Source organism: Pimephales promelas, chromosome 13, assembly GCF_988280905.1.
Source record: "Pimephales promelas chromosome 13, fPimPro1.hap1.1, whole genome shotgun sequence".
In the NCBI taxonomy this organism is placed as follows: domain Eukaryota; kingdom Metazoa; phylum Chordata; class Actinopteri; order Cypriniformes; family Leuciscidae; genus Pimephales; species Pimephales promelas.
This window is the reverse complement of record NC_142781.1, coordinates 130002-151113: the sequence shown is the minus strand read 5'-3', so window position 1 is coordinate 151113 and position 21112 is coordinate 130002. Positions and strand designations below refer to the sequence as shown.

Sequence of the window (21112 nt, the reverse complement as noted above, 5' to 3'; positions counted from 1 at the left end):
AAACAGTATGTTAAAGCTGTTCTTTTCAATTTCAGTAACACAATGTTTATTTCAATTACATCTATGGATATTTAAACAATGTTAATGATTTTTCACATGCAGATAAATAATTTACATAGCAATTCTCTTTAAAAGCAGACTGTGGAAACATTTTAAAATCATGAATTGTACACCCAAGTCACACCACATGTTTGAAAGACAGTAGTGTGTAATGCTCTGTTGAAGTCTCAAATGTGCAAGTGTGGCTAAACAGCCCCTAACCTAAGGACCTAACTTGAACATTTACTCATATCAACAAATTTAGTTCAATATAATACTGAGAGTTGTGGAATCAAAGTTCATATAAGGGGATCTCTATTAGTTTGTGGCTAATATTTAGGTAATGTGTGAACACTTAAATAAATTTAAAATAGATACTTTAAATTTACATTCAAATTTTGTTAAAAAAAATGTACTTACTCGTTCATATAGGGAGCTGGTTTTAAGAATTTTGTCTAATGGAACAATTTTTTTTATCCTTTTTGGGTTTAAAAGTGAACCCGACATCTGCTGCACATAGTATTTTTGATTGGTATTTAAAACGAATGTCTGTCCTTCCAGAATACAGCTGTGAAGGTCATATCTCCACGTTCTCCAGCTTAATGGGTCTCCTAAGAGTTGCATGAATAAACGACATGTAGTTACTTGTCTGGTATACAGTTTAAAGAGTAAAGTCACACAGTCTAAAAATAAGACTTATTTTTAAAGGGTTTTTTGTTTGTTTGTTTGTTTTTTTTTTGTTATTTTTACGTTTGGTAACATTTCTGTTTATTATTGTATGATACTAAATAAACTATCATATACTAAAATGGAGCTTTGGGTTACAGTTTATGGTTGTTTATTCCTTCTTTAAAAAAATCTTTAACTATCAAAGATGCATAATTAAAACAAATAGCATAGACTCAACAAATTCTAAAAAAGGTTGATTATATCTTGAAATCTTTTGATGTTATGTTTCAAATTCTTTATATAATCTTTATGCATGAACAATCTCAGTCACAAGATCATTAACACCACCAAATTAATCTCGAGGTTACAAGTTAATATAACATATGGCAGATTGAAAGGTGAAACAACCTCCAATGTTAATAAATATAAATGAAAATAATAATATTAATCAAATAAATATTTATGATATACAGATATTAATATCAATGAGAATAAACTAAAATAATACAAGTATTTTTTAAAACACATATACTTTATACAAATATTGTTTATTTAGCTCCAAAAAGGGTTGTGCATTTTTTTTAAGAGTCAACGAACTTTAACTTGGTATTGTTTAGAACCATTTTTAAGAATGCATAACTATTTCAGAGCTAAAAGGTCATTGTGAATCGACTTTTCAAAAGAATAACATTTGTGACAGACTAACTAATCATTTTCTGATGCTTTAAATTGACTCTGCAGTTCAGGCCTAAAGATTCTAACAGTTGAGATGAATGCTTTTTGTTGTAATAGTGAAAAAAATATCAAAAAGTTATTAAATATAAAACACTAAGAGTAAGAAATCTACTTTATGTCTTGTGTTTGAAACTTACAGCTTCTTCAACAAGGCAACGTTTTAACACTGTGTCCGCAGCACCACTTTACAGCCAAGGGATGAACGGGACACCCACTCTGCATCCTGAAAAACATTAAAAAGGAGTGTGTGTGTGTGTGTGTGTGTTTGTCCTAACTTTTGTATCCCAAAACAATAATAGTTAAAATAGATTTACCGTCAATTCCTCAACAGCTCCTGGGAGCTGACCGTGTCCATACAGAAATCGCTTCAGTAGAGGGTCTTGTCTGCAGTAGATCGTTGGCGACCCATCTGCAGCTCCTCTTGGATCTTTATGGACCACCTTCAAAATTGTCTGACATTTTCCAATGTCAGAAGCAAAAGATGCAATTGACTCTCTGTTTGGATTAAACATGAAAAAAACAGGACAGTTAAAACACAACCCTTAAGATTATGTGAGAGAAGACAGGTGATGGTGGATAACAGTGTTATTGCTAAATTTTAAACTGAGATTAAGTCTCACTGCAAACAATACTTGCAAACTACACTGCACTTACTTTTCCTTATTGAAAGGGCTGTCAACATCCTGTGTGCTTAACCTGTTAACCTTCAGCTCCACAAGGGGGCTCACAGCTGAAAATGACATGCCTGGATAACAATAAATACAGCTCCTGAGAACAGTGTACCACAGGCACAATGGGCTTTATGCACAGCTACAGCTTGTTTCCTGTCTGCCATTATTGGCCAAATTGATTAATTCAGGTGTGTCTGATTATTGTTGCCATGACTACTTGAGGTCAGGTACACCTGAATTTGGCCAATAATGGCAGACAGGAAACAAGGAGCTGGCTGAAGTTCAGGAAGTAGTGCAGCTGGGCATAAAGCCCATTAAGGTATCTTTGGAAAGAAGACAGTTGGGACTCTACTAACAATCAATGAGAGTTGATAATGCTCAAACAGAAAAAAAGTTATAAAAGTTAAAGTGCCTCAAAAATAATGTGCGCCACAAAAATGTTTTAGTATTTCATGTACAAATATATAAAAATAGACCTGGAGTAATTCAGATAGATAAAGGATTGAAAGCCACAAGTCTCATCAGTTTATATTTCAAATTTGAGGAAGATATAATGAACAATGGGGTTCCTGCAAACTTTTTTCCAAGACTATGTCAGTTCCCTTTCTCCCTCCCCCTGCCTGAGGCACATCCCCAGAAATAACATGCCCAAACTAAAATATTTGCAGTTGCTCAACTATTTGCACTACATGCACAATTTAGACATGTTTAAAAAGAAGACACTTTAGAGTGTATTACCCAACTGTTAAAGTTGAAAAAACTTACACAGACAAAAAGTTATAGAATTTAAAGTGTCTTGAAGATAATTTATACTGCATGTAATATTTTACAATTTCATGTAAAAATAAATGAAAACAAACCTGTAGGAATCCAGTTAGGTAATTGATTGAAAGACATAAGTCTCATCAGTTTATATTTCAAATTTGAGGAAGATATTATGAAAAATGAGATTCCTACAAAGATTTTTCCAAGACTATGTCAAGGTACCAAGAAACCTCCTTGGATACATCAAAAAGCAACCTAATGACCAAATGTTATGCAGGGCACTGCAAGCTATTTCAGTCAATTCATAAAATAATGCAATTATAAAATAATACACACAACCATTAGACTTTATGTAAGTGATTTATTTGCACAACTGTATATATGTAAAATACATAAGTAAAATATTATGAAATATAAAAAATAAATAACTGAGGTTCTTTGCAATAGAAAATACAAGTGATATAAATACTGTACTTTGTTGGCTTGGCCTTCATATATTGCTTTAGTCCATTCCTAGCTTTTGATGCCACCATCCTCTTGTGAATTGCAATGTTCTGAAAAGTATGGAAAAAGTGAAGAATAGTGAAGAAACTGAGAGCTTGCATCTCTGGCTGGTGCTTGGATGCCATTCTTCATCTGAAGATTCAACTTGATGGCTGTTGCATGGGAAAGAATGGAAAGATAATTAGCACTGCATGTCAAGTAAATAATTCTGTTTAGTTTCTATATAGCTGGCCATTCATTCAACAATCAAACTGATGGGCAGTCGTTTACACAGCATTTGTAATAAAGCTCATCCATTCAATCAACAATCAATGGCCAGTGATATAGACAGCATTCATATGGATGACCAGACAAAGAACCAACAATCACACTGATGGCCGGCCATCAGACAGGAATATGCCATTTTGAAAGCATACAACTCCTCCCTATATATCTATAGCACATATTTTCTGCAATTCTTCCCACCAATTTCTGCAAAAAAAAAAAAAAAAGGTTTTAGGAAGAACTGACAGCGCTCCGCAGTGCTGTGAAGTAGGCTAAAGGAAGTTAAGCTGGACAGATCTTGCGTCTTGTTTTTTAACGGTTTTATCTCAAATATCTTCTTTTTATAATCTTTGGAAGCCGAAATACAAAATATATTAGAATAATATCCCACATCCAGTGGCGCCTCCAGAAATTTTTTGTAGGGGTGGCCAGATGGGGCCAGTTAAAATCTTGGGGTGGCACACCAAAACTACAGTAAACCATAATTTCAGAATTGTTTTCTACTGTTGTAATAAACCAGCCTGTAGAAAACTATCAGAAAGACTTAAGAAAACTCTTACTGATATACTTTGGTTTATTGTGTAATATTTAATGTTACTAATGATATTAGTAGGGCCCAACTAATATTACATTGTATATAATGATATATATTATATGATATATAAGGGTCCTTGCCCCACAGCAAATTTCCTGATACTTACATAATTGTGATGAATTTAATTATTTTTAAGTTATTAGTTTGCAGTGTAAGATTACAGTTAACACCTTTAAATATTACATAAATGTATTATGAATTTTTAATACACTTAATGAGTGTATACATCAGCAGCAAAAAGTAATTCTTGAAAAAATCTGCACAGTAATTTTATAAAATCTAAATATGTTAATAAAAACAAATTACTATTAGTTCTCTTTTAAAATTCAATCAGGCAATCATGTCACAATTTTATATTTATATATTAATGTCAAGAATTCAGAAGTGCATAGCCTAAACTACAAATAAAATATATACAATTAAATTATGCTTATTTAAAATGTATTGAGCAGGCTAGGTATAACAAAATATATTGGCTTTTAATAATATTTCAGTGCGCAAACCCATGATTGAGCCCGTTCTTGCATGATTACATGAAAAACATCGCGGGTGCAGAATGATGTGCTCAAAGCAACATGGAGTCACAGTGTGCAGCAGCACTGCGCTTCATAAGTGTGCATTTAAAAGCTCATGTCACAAATCGAAAAAATGTTGAGCGCACAAATCCAAGTGCGATTTGTTCCTTTGTTTCACAGTGCGTTTGATGCCGATTCATATCCTTGTGATATGTGTGATCTAACAGAACACGGTAGTAAGTAACTTAAAAACAGCAACAATCCAAGAAAATAAAGTAATTTTATGCGAATATACGGACTTTTATCTACAGATCATGCATTTATAATGTCAATATATCATATTGGAGAGAGTTTTACCGTGCATCCAAGAGGCGCGCGCGTGCTGTTTGAATATGAATGGAGAATGATGACAGTCGCAGAGGAGGGAAAACGAGTTTATACTTTAATGATGTAAATATACTTCTGTCCCTCACATTAAGCTATGGAATGACTTCAGATGACTTTGTCACCCAAACTGACGTGAAAAAAGCGGGAGGCGCCGAAAAGCGCGCTGTTTGCATCCCTGCCTGTCCAAACGTGGCAAAAACACACCTAAAAGCTGCTGTATACCATTTGGCACTTAAAAAGCACGTCACGACACATAATTCCCCGTCTTCTTTTACTTAAGAATATTTTTGACTTATTTATAAAATGCATAACTGATGCTACAAAAATTAATACTGGCCATTGGGGTGGCCAATGGGGTGGCCAGAAGTCGGCCAGGGGTGGCCATGGCCACCCCTGGCCACCCCCTGGTGGCGCCATTGCCCACATCTAAAGTGTAACCACGTTGAATGTTTAGTTCTGTCCTCATTGTCACTCATTAAGCAGGGCTGTCGTGTTGCGCGTGCTGTGGCTTTGCGTGAGAGATCACTCTCTATTTTCTCTCTCTCTTCTGAACTGTGAATTTCAAATTTGCATCACAGACAAATGGTTTAATTAAAATATAGTTTATATATGGAAAAGGCTGGCGATATAAACATGTTCAAGATAACATCTTTATAGGAATAATAAATAATTTCTCCAGTACCGACAGCAGAACAGATAACGTCCGAGCTTATCGATACAGCGGTCTTTCAAAATTCAGTACCGGGTTTAATACCCGTTTAATACCGGGTTTCGGTACCCATCCCTACTACTCGGTGTACAAGCCACAGGTCTATTCTGGGTAGGTTTAGAGAAAATGTTGATACAGACTTAAATCTAAAGGCACAAAATCCAAATATACTATCTTACCTACAAGAAAAACCGATCCACATTGAGGTAAATTTTCTACTCCCCCAGGCGATGCATGAAGGAAATATTCAAGACACTAGTCAGTAGTGTACCTCAGATTCACCAGATGTTTCGGCCTTTTAAACACCAGACATCCTCCGCTGAGGCGGCCCATCCTGGATGATCAGTCCAGGACGAGTGTCCCGTAGCCAATTGCTAATCGAATAAAACCAGATCCACAAACACCATCGTTGTTGGGCTCCGGTTCTGGAATTTTATCGGTTTTGAGAAAATCGACCTCACCCTTCAGAAACTACCCTCTACCTTAGAAGATAATCAAAAAGGAACCTCACAAAAAATCAGAATTTACTTCCCTGTAGGACTACACATTCATTCAGCAGGAGGAGATACAGAGGAGGAAGAAGACGAGAGCTGGAGGATGGACAGAACTCACTGTACCTATACCTACTGCAGTGCATGACTATAACAAGTGCATTACAAATATTGTACAAATGAGTTCATTTTATTTACTTTGTTACATTTACATGTAGATGTAAAATATATTCTATTATTTCCACACAGGTACATGGGAGGAGTTGATCTCTCTATTACAAAATACTTTTCTACCACTTCATTGACATTGCAGTGGTAAATGCCTTCCTTCTGCACAGGGCTGGACTGGGACAAAAAAATCAGCCCTGGACACTTCATCCAGACCGGCCCACTATGCACACACACACACACACACACACACAAACACACACACATCTATACGTGCATTAATCTGCATGTAAAATTACTGATTAGATTTTATTTACTATCAGAACCAAGAAAAAAATATTAAAATAATAAACAAATAAAATGGAAATGATTTTATAAGGCTTTATTGTAAATAACTGGTCTTAATTTGTGCCGCTTATTATTCTAATAGAATATTCTTAGGCTATACTATATAAACTATATTTCATGAGGTGCAACATCACTGCCAGGACCTGAAACCTCCCACCTCATGAAATATAGTTTATATAGTATACCTATATTTAATTTATACTATATCATTTATATAGTGTATATAGTATATATATATATATATATATATCATTGTTAAAGCTATTAGTCAAGAGCAGTGAGTTATTTATCTTTGTCTTTTGTTCACATTTAGCCTATGACACATAAGGCTTCTGCCAGGCACTTTCAGGGATACAAATTGAAAAATATATATATATATATATGTGCATATTTATATGCAAAATACTCCTTTCTATAGCTATTTGAAAGGTATGCAAGTATGCAAAATACTCCTTTCTATAGCTATTTTTCAAGTCAACTATGTGCTATTGTCATTAAATGGCTTTCCTGAGGTAACTGTAACGTTCTGTGACATAATTGTTCTCCTGCTGTTTTATCTCTTTCCGTTGTTGAAAAGCACTGATTGATATTATTTATGAGGCATATACCGTTTGATAAGTTGTAGGCTATTGTATCTTATCTTTAAATAAAAAGTAACAGATGATCGGTTTACTTGAACTGAGGCGCTAAAGCGACCTGTCACGTTATTTTCTAGCGGCAAAACGGTATTGTCTGAATTTCGTAATAAAATGGACAGAACCAGAGAGCTGAGAATTTTAAATGTCATTTATATCGATCAGTGAGTGGAGGCCTATTACAGCTGGAATATCGTAACATGCTTAAACAAAACAATGCAGAAGGCTACGTGTAGCCTATCATTCTAAATGTCTCACCTCAGCAGTCAGGCGCGCCCTGCTGACATCTTCACTAAAGTCCAGCAAATAATTCATTTATTTTAACACATTTGGTGGCATCTGCCTCAAGTTATTGTCGTTGTCTTGTCGTTTTTTCTCTCTCGACTTCTCGGCCCCCCTTTACGTTTAGAGATGTTACTCTTTTGACATGAATTTCGTTGCACATCATCACATCGCATCACTGCAGTTGTTGTAAAGCGGCCGCTTTTCAAGTCTAGATTTGAACTTGATTCCGATTGGCCATCAGACCTGTTAGTCTCGCAGCTCGCGTCAGCTTCATGCGGCTTCATGAGAGAGACACATGCCCGGAATTGGACAATATAACAATATACTTACGATAGAATAGGCTATATTTACAATTAATAATGATTTAAAAACAAAATACATAACGCGCCGGGCCGCCGGCCCAACCAGACCGCGGCCCACCGGGAATGTCCCGGTAGTCCCGATGGCCAGTACATGCCTGCTTCTGCACCACCAGTTGGCTGCTGCTCATAATCAAAGAGCAAAAACACAGCGGGAATTCCGTGAGTATTTGGTTATGGAGCTTGCGGACTGGATGCCTGCTCCCCCTGGTCCTCCAGCACCTCAGATGACAGGAGCACCCTCGGGCCATGTCTGCCACAGGCCAATGTACAGTGATGACCCCAGGAGAAGATGCCAAGTGTGCCATCGCAAAACGCTTATCTTCTGTCAGGGATGTGCATCATACTCGTGTTTCCAAGCAACATGGGATTGCTTCAATTACTGGCATGATGTAAATAGATTGTAGTTTTCAGAAGTTGTGAAAATTTGAATGAAGTTGTAAATAGTTTGTAAAAAGTAAAAAAAAAAAAAATGGATATATAAAGAGGCAGGCAGCCATGAATATCAGCAGGTTCCCATGCTTTCTGTGGGAACTCAATTCAGCCCTGCTATTATTCATTTATTTTTATTTTTATTTATTTATTAAAATATATTAAAATAACAAAGGTTATGTTTGGTCCTAATTAGGGATGCACTGAATTTTCAGAACAGAGAAAAAAGGCAAAAAATATAAGTCGAAAATATGCCGTCCCCTTATGAGACAGACACTGACTCGGAGGGTCTGAAGAGTACATCTGAGCATCTGAGACGAAGGTACAGGAGGACCTGACATGGACCCAGTCAGTATGTCTGGATCAGCACACTATAATCAACACCAAACCAGCAACTCCTGGCAGGGAACATGACTGAATGTCTCAATATAAAAGTGTTGAAAGTAATAGGCTCAGGATTGAGGGAAAAGGAATGTGACACACAATACTTCAGAATACCAGGTTACATACAGCTTTTCAGTATTAATCCATTCATTGTTCATTTGTTCACGGAGCGTGGCATCAGCATTGTTGTGGATCGTTTGCACAGTAAGTCTCCTGTGTCGATCTTGATGCCACTGGAGGAGTTGTGTCAATAGCACCTGACCAGCCGAAGCGTGTGTGGTACTACGCACTCGCTCTTCCAGGAGATGATCATTCAGTACCACCAATCACATTTTGGCTCATGCAATTTACACTGCATTTGTCAAAATACATACAAATAAATGTTCACCAGGTCGAGACTGATTACAGCTGGGCTTTAATACAAAGTGTAATGCCTACTTTCAACAAAGAGCATTGAGAAACCATGGGGTGAAATTAAGTCATATACTTTCTTGAACATTTGCTCTGCGCACATTTTGAAAGCTGTCAGACAGGCAATCTCTAGGCCAGGGATCACCAAACTAAGGCCCGCCACCCAGCCCCTCTGCCGCCCACTACTTAAACCGGCCCTATGAGTTAATCCCCAAAAGTCGTCATGGCCTATTTTCTTTTTCAGATCACCATACTCTGTAGATCATGAAAGAGGTGAAGGGAGAAGTGGCAGGTGATGAGACATGTTTGGCAAAAGAGGACAACCCATGCTTTTGTCCAGGCATCCTCACTGTGCTCTTTGATACCTACCTTGCCATTGTTCCTCTTTGGAGTGGCTTGCTATTGGTAGACCTGGCTAGGTATGAATCTCGTCAACAGGAATTAGTGACAACATTGAGACTGCTAAAAACAAGAGATACCAACTGTCACATAGAAAGCTGGTTAGGAATTGGCTTATATTCCATAATGCATAAAGAAAAAAAATGTCAAACCAGGGACCTTCATAAGAGAAATAAATCAGTCTTTGCAAGCAAGATATACAGAGAATATCATTCAGCATAACCTTCCACAAGAGATATTTCTCAAACCTGAGCCACCTATGACCCTTGATCAGTGTCAAGAAACTTGGATGAAGAAGTGAGACGTTTCCCAGACACCAAATCCAAATTCTTATCTGTTCCCCAGAGCTTGCCTGTTCCCCAGAAAAAGAAAAGAATGATCCACAAAGATGTGGTAAAAAGCCAGAAATGGGCAAGTCCTGAACCAACTCACTGTCCTGCAGAGGCACTCCCTGTAGAGGAAGAGGTCTTTAACTTAGTAAAACAAATAAAACTATGTATTGTATGTATTTAGCTAACCTGTGGGATTACACATTTATTATATATTTCATAAAGGTTTAACAGTATTGTTAACTGAAATAAGTACACACAATGTTTTCATTTTGAGGCAATCAAGTTTTCAGACATTAACCTTTTGTCACATCAGTTGGGCCTTTTGTTGATCTAATCAGGCTGATTGGATTAGCATCTCAAGGTTCTAAGCTACACGGTGTTACCTGATGAACTCCGGTAACCAGCTGAAACATTAGTGCCTACCCCTTTATGTAATCCCGCCCACTTTGAAAAGTATGAATTAGAATGCAAGGTTCTTTTAAGTTAGACTTATTTTGAGATGACTACAGCGACACAATAAAAAGAACTTCTGCGTGAAAGATACGTCAAAAGTCTCCTGGTCTGTTGCATGGAAGGAAAAACTTCACTGCACCTGTTATTTACTATATAAAGCATGTAACATTCACAGATTGACATGTTATGGATTAAGCACTACAGTCGAAGAACAGAAGATGCCATTCAGAGGATGCTGTCCTTTTCACCAGAACATTCCAGATATGGCATGAAAGTATAGACAGCCTGTGATTCCAAGTCCAGCTATGCCTGGAAAATGCAGATTTACACAGGCAAGCCATCAGCAAGCCACTTCTTTACATCATACAACCTCGGTGCCGAGCTACTCAAGCGAAAGCTGACTTTGATTGGAACAGTTAAAAAAAACCTAAGCTAACTACAGATATTCTGAACATGGACGGCAGAAATGTGCATTCATCAAAATGTGCTTCCTCTGAAACTGCAACAGTCGTTTTCCACTGCCCCAAAAGAAACAAGAATGTCGTTTTGATGAGTACAATGCACAGAGATGCATCACTGAGTGCAAGAGAGGACCTGAAGCATATTGTGATAAAGTTCATTATTTTCCATAATGTAATGATAAAAATTAAACTTTCATATATTGTAGATTCATTGCACAGCAACTGAAATATTTCAGGTGTTTTATTGTTTTAATACTGATGATTTTGGCATACAGCTCATGAAAACCCAAAATTCCTATCTCAAAAAATTAGCATATTTCATCCGACCAGTAAAAGAAGTGTTTTTAATACAAAAAAAGTCAACCTTCAAATAATTATGTTCAGTTATGCACTCAATAGTCGTAGGGGTGGCACAGTTCACAAAACCGACGGTTCGGTTTGTATCACGGTTTTCGGTTCTGTACGGTTCTTGTTTTTTTTCTTTTAATCTTTAACACTCCAGAAATGTACTTTAGCACGCAAAAACTGTTCTTTTTGATAAAGTTAAGATTGAGCCACTGTAGTCACTTGGACTATTTTAACGTCTTTAATCTTTATCTTTAACCTTTAATAACTTTTCGAGGCCAGCAATTTTCAATCCCTCAAGAAGCCTATAGACTAGTATGGAGGAGTGATCCAGCTCTCAGATTTAATCAAAAATATCTAGCTAGGGTTATGGCCATGCTCTAATTCATGCAAATGCTTTAAACCACGCATGCGCAACAAGAAAAAAGAGAACGCGCTGTCAGTGAATGTCCTCCTTGGCGTTTGCGGTCGTAGCACTCTATATCCACTCGTTCAGGTGCTTTCTCGAGTGTTTGCAACCAACTATAGGGCCCTATAAAATCAGTTTTATTTTTTCCCAAATTCCGTTTTTTTTCCAGTTTAATTTTTGCAAATTCCGTTTTAATTTTTGGGAATTCAGTTGTTGTTTTTTTACCCTTTACTGTTATTTTAGTTGTAAAAAGAGCTTTTAATGATTAAAATGTTCACAAATAAAATAGGCATTTACTCTTAAAATGACAAATACTGCATGATGCAACATAAAACTGCACTCTAAGTACTGCAAGTAACAACAAAATATGGTTATGAGCTTTAAACTGTCCTGTAAAAATAAATTATATTAGTTTATATAAGTTATAATAAAAGTCACACTCTAGCTGCATCGTAATATGCATACTATCCATCCTAAATAGTACGTGACATTACTGTGAATACTATTTCGGGCATAGTATGCACATTGGGACGCAGCTTCTGTCTCTCGCGTGCACTGTTGAGCGTGCTGTCTCGTCTCTCGTGCGCACTCTCGACTCGGACACACACTCGGTCCGGCACCTCATAGACAGACGTGCACGGAGGGGACTTTGAGTGTGTGTGCGACGAGTTTCTTAACTTTTTCGCCGACGAAAGCAGAGCCGTGGAGAGCCGCTTCGCCATGCTTTCAGTGGAAACGCGGCTATTGTTTTGATGGCGTCATGAGCTGAAATGACGGGAGGGGTTGTGTCGCCCAGATTTGCTTCCCCGTCTCTCTGCATTTTCCCCAGACATACGTTCTTCTCCCACACAAAAAAACAAATTTTATTCCAAATATGTAAAATTCCGCGAAATTCCGTGTTAACACTACCCAGATAGCAAACTGACATTGAATCAACGTGGAAATATGACAATCGAATTAACGTTAAACCAACGTCAGACGCGTCATTCTTTCAAAACTAACGGAAAATCAACTTGAAATCAACACGTTGTTTCAACGTTATGAAAGCAAACCAATTTTCGATTTTCATTTAGCTTTGAAGAATGCCGCGTCTGACGTTGGTTCAACGTTAATTCGATGAGCAAAATCAACGTTGTTTTAATGTCATGAGAGACGTCGTTTCCACGTTGATTCAATGTCAGTTTGCTGTCTGGGTAGATTCTGCGTTATTTGGCCAATTCCGCGATTCCGTCCGCGATTCCGTGATCGCGGAATTTATAGGGCCCTACAACTACCGCACACATCGTTCCCGAACCACCTTTCTTCGTGCTGTAATTGTTATCCTCGGTCAGTGTGATATCAGCGCTTTGTCGGCACAACAGAGCTAGCTAGCAAAACAAACCCAGCCCACCAGAACGGAAGTAGGTTGCATCGACGGGAGGAGTTTAGCAGGGCTCGAGACTAAGGGCGTCCTATCGTCCCGAGGACGATAGAAAATGTGTTCAGGACAAACAGAAATATTCTCCAGGACGCCTACAGGACAAAAGACATTTTTGTATGCGTGTCAATTTATTAGTCCTATTAGGCTAACTTATTTAGAAAATCCCAAAATTAAACGACCAAGCGCTGACTACAACGCAGCGTGTCATCTATCAAATGGCTTAATGATGTCGCAAATCTTACGCTGGTTAAAAAAAAGTTCCAGCGTTTGTGGCAGATGCGCACATTTGTACTGTAACGTGGTGATCTACCCAGTGGCACACGGGTTGACATGTGCTGCATGTCTCATAAAACGTTAAAAATGTATTTATATTTAAATTTATATGACACTTTATTCAACAGGAAGAACAGCTTGTTCTGTGCGTCATAGGTCATTACGCTATTGCAACGTCATTGAACATGCACAGTCCTTTTAGTTTCGGTTTTCAATCCGATCAAGTGTGTACATGTTCACTCGATCGGATTACAAAAAATGAGTAAACCACCCCTTTCAATCTGATCGAAATTCCAGTCAGATCGAGCTCAACTGGATCGATTAAGGTGATTACATGAAGGATTTTTAGTCCGATTGAGCCATCAATCCGGTTATAAGGGTCCATGCAAACGCAGCTAGTGATCCGCATGTCATCATTGGACATGATCCGATGTCTTGAAGTGACAGTGATTAATAAACCTAATGCGGTCTCAAGGTACAAAAGAAAAATAGAAAAGCATTCACTGCTCGTTAATAGCTTTAATAAGGATTCATTATATTTAATTCACACAAATAGATATGTTTGCTTGAAAGAATAAATAATGATATGCAATAAAGAATGCATATCGTTCATTGAAAAGAAGACTACTTTAGGAAAAGTGGTTATATTGGAAAAGATATTTTTTAAGTCACAGTAGTTATATCTGTATCTCCATTGCATGTTCAAACTTTAAAATCATTCATATTAACTGGTTAATAGATGTTTTCTCTGGAAGTATGTAGGTTTGGAAATTTTACGGAAATTCTAAATTAATGCATTACAATTGAACTAAACCCATTATGTTTTAGTCATCTGAATTGTTTTAGTTAACTAACAGCTATGGATGATAATAAAAAAATACAGAAACAACATTTTTATTTTGGTACGGTTGACATTCACTTTAGGGTGGTTCAAATTGTTTTTCAGGACGTTTCCAGGACGGAGGTGAATAAAGTTAGTCTGGAGCCCTGGTGTTTAGGATGTAGAGGGGAAATGGCTCATAAATGTGTCTGTAGGGCATCTATGTATTTATTATGTCTATTAGGGATGAGCGAGTACAGCATTATCTGTATCTGTATCTGTATAACCATATGAATTATCTGTATCTGTACTCGGACTGGGCGGGGCCTAAACCCGGAAGTGGGTCGGGTAGTCTTGAAATGGGCGGGGCTTTAACCGGTATGTTATTTTAAGCATGCAATTGATATGGGTTGATCAGAAATTGTTATATTTATTGCTGATAAGAAAACTATTTACATGACAGCATCAGCATTGAGCTTCAGATCAATGGTTTTGATCACGATAACAACGAACTACCGAACAAGTTTTGCAACAATGAATACAACACATGTGGTTGCAAATATGAAGTAAAATGTAACGAACAAGAGTTTTCATCTCAACTAGGGCTGGGTGATATGGACCAATAGTCATATCCCAATATATTTAGGCTGAATTTCAATATACAAAATATATCCCGATATTTTTTCTGCAAAGTGAGAGCAAATGTTCAGTCAAAGCCAAATATGACATGTCACAAGTAGTTTTATTGAAACATGAACATTTGCAAAATCAAATGAATAAATAATTAACAGGTTTCTTCACCTTAGGGCTGCATGATTAGCTATGACAAAAATCTTAATTGCAGATTATTCCCTTGGAATTGTAATTGTGATTTATTAATTGGTTTATTTATTTTGTCAATACAACGTTGGTATGAGCCATTACATTCATTTAAAAAATATAAAAAATAACACAAAGAAAAATAGGGGCATTAAGGGGTTAATATAGACATGACAGTTACCTTGGTGAATAGACAATACTGTTAATGAAACATTGAAACTGCTCCTGGTGAATAGAATTAAAATCATACCTGCTTTGTTTTTATTTCGTGTTATTTACAACGCAACAGTGTTGCATGCTCGTTGTTTCTTTTGCACTTTATATACAGTGAGGCGATCCAGCGCGCGCCGCCGCATTTGCGCGTGCAATTGAGTGTGCGCTACGACTAACGTTACAGTATAACGGCTGACAGGACAAAGTCCGTTTTGCTGAGGTGAAAGACTTTATTTCATGTTATAACATAACATGCTTTAATCAAGCACGCAAAGTGGAAAAGGAGTGACTGGGGCGCGGGGAGCAGTGCAGAGAGCTCTGGGTCAGCACTAAGCAGCTTGCTTGGAGCAAGGCGTGCAGCGCAAACTCTAATTACAACTGCATTGAAAAAAGAAACTTCCATTCTCTTCAGTGCATCACCAAGCTCCTCATCAGGAGCCTCGTAGGAAAACTGCCTTTTGGTCACTCTGAGCCTCTTCTGCTGTAGGGCAGCAACTACATTCATCTCCTCACACAATTCTTTAGCAGAGGATTGTGCATCAGCAAAACCAGTGCTTCTGTAACTGGCAAGGGAGACCTCAGCTTTTTTCAGGAGGTCCACAGCAACATCCAAGTGCATGGTTGGAGACTGCAGCAGTTTATTGACATTCTGGACTTTTACTAGAATGTCATACCAGACAACAGTGCAAATGCAGAAGCGGTATGAACCAACTTCTTCAGCTAGAGACTGTGCTTCTACTTTTATGACCGAGTCTGCTGTGCTGTCTCTAACCTCAATGAGGGCATCTCTAACTTTGGCAGCCTGAAACCTTACAGCCGCCACACTGATAAAATTCGGCTCTCCCATCGTGTATCTGCCCAGGACTTCAGTGTTGTGTTCACGTGCTTTTGGAGAATGGGCCACCTTTTAGTGGAAGCAGAAAACAAAGTGAACAGTTTTTGCAGTTAGCCAAAGTAGCCAGTTGCATCTGCCGAGCTCTTTGCTGCATCTGAGACAACTAAATTAACAGTGTGTGCTCCGCATGGCACAAATAGTGCACGGGGGTTTATTTGCTGTAGTCCTGCTTGAACACCTGCCTTCTTCCCCTTCGTATTTGCACCATTATCGTATGACTGCCCCCTGCAGTCTTCAAATGGGATGCGTAACTCTTGAAGTCTCCCTAAAATTAGCGCTGAAAGGCCTTCTCCAGTTGTTTCTTCTGCCTCAAGGAACCCCAGGAAGTGCTCTTTTATTTGAGGAATGCCTTCAATTGAAACCATTCTCAGAATCACTGACAACTGCTCTTTGTGGCTCAAATCTGGAGTGCAGTCTAAAATTATTGAAAAATATTTTGACTGTATGATTTCAGACACAATGGACTCCACAATCCTTTCACTGATACACTCAGTGATTTCATTTTGGATATTTTTCCCGAGGTATGATGTATGGTTCGCTCCTCCTTCCACCTTGGCAACGTGCTCCTTTAGGACAGGATCAAACTGAGCCATGAGCTCCACTTCCTTTAGGAAGTTGCCATTGTTAGGTGCATTTAATTTGTCAGAGGTCCCCCTGAGAGCAATGTTGCGCTCAGCCAATGACTGGATGATGGCGACCAACCTGGTAAGCACTTCACGCCACCGTCTTCTTTCTGCGTTTATCAGTGCCATTTCCACTTTGTCAATTGTTTGGCCTGTTCTTATGCGGCTCTCTAGCTCCTTCCACAATCCCATATGTTCTTGGTGTGTTCTGGACTATTCTCATGCATTTTTAGAGTCTCACTACAGTTTTTCCAGTATTGAAACCCATCCCTACTTAATTTAAATGCTTTCTGGGAGAAGAGCTTGCAACAGAAACAGTATAAACTACCCCTTTTGGGCGAATACATCAGCCACGTTCTCTTAATTTTCTCCCCATTCACTAACTGCCTGTGGACATAGTGGTTATGGAAACTTCTTCCATCCTCACTTTTAGGGAATGTGAAATCTGTTTTTACTTCATAAGGTCCTCGACTAACTAATTCAGTTCTCACTATATCAGTCAACTGGCGTGGCCAGTCAGCAGGATCCACAGGGCCAGCTTGTACAGGTTCACAGACATCTCTTGAAGCTGATGATGTGTCTTCAGGCTGTTGGATTGGAGGACCGAGTCTGCTGGTGCTGGGTCCTTCTTCTGTGAGAAAATTAAACACACAAACATAGAGCAACTTTAAAAATATCTGTAGATGCAATAGTGATGATTTTACTTTAAATACAAGACCCAGGTTTTCAGGTGTTCATTGTGTCGTATAATGAGTAAACTCAGTAGGGTTACATGGAAAATTTAACCCACGATAATGTCTTATTCAAGTAATAGATTTGTAGTTACTATGCCAAACTATTGATGAAAATGCCATTATATATGCCAATGAATGTTAATTTAGTATGAACACACAAACTAATGTCCATCTAAACACACAAACTAATGTCCGTCCAAATACAACATCTTTAAGTAAGAAGACCATTTGAAATGTGTATGTTAGGGTGTCTTTAGAGTTGAGTATTTAGTGTTGAAAACCAGAGATTATGTGAAAAACAAGTGTCTGGTGTGGATTTAGATAGATTAAGATGGCATATATTGATATATGTGATGTCGACTCACCTGGTTCTTGATGCTGAGATTGTTGCTCAGTAAATGTGCTGCTGCTGCATGATGGCTGGATAGATGCTGCAGCGTAAACAGGAAACAGAGACTGGCGTAAAATGTCATGCTGTGTGTTAGACAGTGTGATAGGCAATTCTCACTCCCCGATGTGTCGGATGAAGTAGAAATTTCGCTAGACACCCACCTGTTAGTTACATAGCTTTCTTCTGATATAATACAAATATTAAATTCATATTTGTGTGCCTTCTTATTAATAATTGAGAAAAAAATTGAGAAAGATCTGTCCTGCAATCATACTCCAAATCAGAAAAAAGCTTACATGACAATATCTGCAGCCACGACGACAGACATTGGTTGACGCTGGAGCACTGTCTACGACTGCTGGACCTCAGGTTGCGAAATACTGAATTATTTATTTAAACATCTAGCAAGGAGCTGTGCCTGGTGAGATCAACAGCTGTAACACAGCATGTTGTTGCTGTTAGCTCATAGCTTACTGCAAAAAGTTCAGCTTACCGGAGTTAGGTGACAAGCCAGAATGGTTAGCAATTGAAGAAGCTTGTTGTAATAAGACTTCATTAACGGCTCTGCTCAATAGTCCCATTAAAATTGACGCCAAAAGTATCAACGGAAACATAGTTATCTCTAATATAATTAAGGTGTGGAAACAAATTAAGGTATATTTGAAAATTCCAGATATATATCTGGACACACCAATTTGTAATAATCATGCTTTTCCTCCAGGGTTACATGATAAGCTCTTTTTTCAATGGAAACACATGGGTATAGTAACAATTCTAGATCTTTATAGAGAAGGCACATTTAGCTCTTTTGAACAGTTAAAACAGAACTATGCTCTTGTTTCTGCACATTTCTTCCGTTATTTGCAAGTTAGAGACTTTGTTAGAAAGCACATTCCAAACTTTGAAGTTTTGAATTTGAATCCCACCTTAGAGAGAATCGTGAATGTACATCCTGGTTCGAATGGTAGTGTGTCTAACTTTTACAAATTACTGTTAGAAAATCTGGATAGCAACACAGAGAAAATAAAACATGACTGGGAGGAGGAAATTGGTCTTGGCATTCATGAAAATGTGTGGGATGAATGCTTGAGAAACATACATACATGTTCTGTGAATGCTAGACACAATTTGATTCAGTTCAAGGTAATACATAGGCTTCATTATTCAAAGTCAAAACTTCATAAAATATATCCCACAATTTCTCCACTATGCAATAAGTGTAAAATGGCAGCAGGCACACTGTTTCATTCGTTATGGTCATGTAGTAAAATTCAGCAATTTTGGAAATGTATATTTAAATTTATTTCTGAAGCAAATTCTATTGAGTTGGAGCCTGAGCCTTGCACTGGACTTTTAGGAGCAGAGAATGCTTTTTGTAATAAATATCAGACACAGGCCATTTCATTGTGTATGATGTTGGCAAAAAAACTTATTTTACAAATGTGGAAAGCTGATGCTGTCCCCACTTTTGAGATGTGGGCTAGGGAATTGGGAAATATGCTGTTCTTGGAAGAACTGAGATTTACATTAAAAGACAAATTATCCATTTTCATTAAGATTTGGGAACCAGTAAGAACATTTTTACAGATGGATTGATCAAGCGTTATATGTTATTTTGATTCCTGTTGTTGCCATTCACTTGGATAAAACTGTGTATGTTTATTCTTTGCCTATTTATAAAAGTTTTTGTTTGTAGAGCAAAAAAAAAAAAAAAAAAAGTTCAGCTTACCACAAAAAGTTTAAAGTTTTACTTTGGTAAATTGATATAATATTATTATTAATATTATTAATAATAATAATACTGCATTTTATTCACTGTTAAGCTGTAAAAAGTTGTTGGTCATTCATCCTGTTTTTTTATTATTTATTATGTGGGGGTGGCTCTCCCTTAGGAAAAGCCCCAGAGAGCCCTTGCTGATGAAGCCGCCCGACATTCGCACACAATTGTCGCATTTAAAGCGCATTTAAATATTTTCGCGCCACTCCCGGTTGCTGAGCAACGCGCGTGAGTTTGACAGCTGCCTGTCAGAGAGACTCAGACGTTTTTTAGGATTGTATAATCTAGTAAAAGAAATGGACAAATACAAGCAGTGTGTGGACAGTGCACAGTAAAAGTGTACAGCGCAGCTTTCATAATACAATACATACATTTAATACACATACCTTTTTTTTAAATTCTGCAATATTGCGCCCCGTCCAGAAGATGGCGCCCCAGGCGGCCGCCTGTGTCGCCTGTCGGCAAAGCCGGCCGTGTTAACACGTATATAGGTTGTCGAAAAAATATTTTTTGAACGTCCATGATGCAAAAAAACCCCAAAAAAACAAAAAAGATGAAATAAATAAACACAAACCTTTCCATTTTGAATCACTTTCGTTCGCTTTTTTTCACAACTAGATTACTGTAATGCTTTATTAGCTGGTTGTCCTGCATCCTCAATAAACAAGCTACAGTTAGTACAAAATGCAGCCGCTAGAGTTCTTACTGGGTCAAGAAAATATGATCATATAACACCGATTTTATCATCTCTACACTGGTTACCTATTAAGTTCCGTATCAACTACAAAATACTACTACTGACCTATAAAGCCCTAAATGGTTTAGCACCTATGTACTTAACGGACCTTCTTTCGCCCTACAATCCACCGCGTTCCTTAAGATCACTAAATTCAAGGCTTCTGGTCATTCCTAGGATATCGAAGTCCAGTAAAGGAGGGAGGGCGTTCTCGCATTTAGCTCCAAAACTCTGGAATGGCCTTCCCGATACGGTCCGAGCCTCTGACTCGCTGACACAGTTTAAAACTAGATTAAAGACGCATCTCTTTAGTCAAGCATTCACATAATGCTTACCTTCTAGTCCTCTGTTATGCCATACGGAACCGTTTGCCACTGAAACTGCTTAACGCACCAGTGGGGCTCGACAGCCTCTTAGACAAACGGGTCGGCGCGTATGGTTGGGTTGCGGAGAGTTCGGGTTACGGAGAGTTTGTGAGTTATAACGGAAATCATTATGAACATCAGCTATGCTAATTATTTCCCATCTGCCTTTCTGCTGTTATCTCGGGACGCTTGTCCCGAGAAAAATGGCGTTCGTCAGGTCCAGTTTTGTGTCCAGCCTCTCACGGGGATTTCGGATGCCCCAACGCCTGTGATGAGACGAC

At 38.0% G+C, this 21112-nt stretch overlaps 2 pseudogenes; both read left to right on the top strand.

Annotated features, from left to right (window-relative positions):
* The first annotated feature begins 3089 nt into the window (after positions 1-3089).
* LOC148973771 (uncharacterized) lies at positions 3090-9569 on the top strand (annotated as a pseudogene).
* Positions 9570-9630: 61 nt separating this feature from the next.
* LOC148973770 (uncharacterized) lies at positions 9631-13132 on the top strand (annotated as a pseudogene).
* The last annotated feature ends 7980 nt before the right edge of the window (positions 13133-21112 follow it).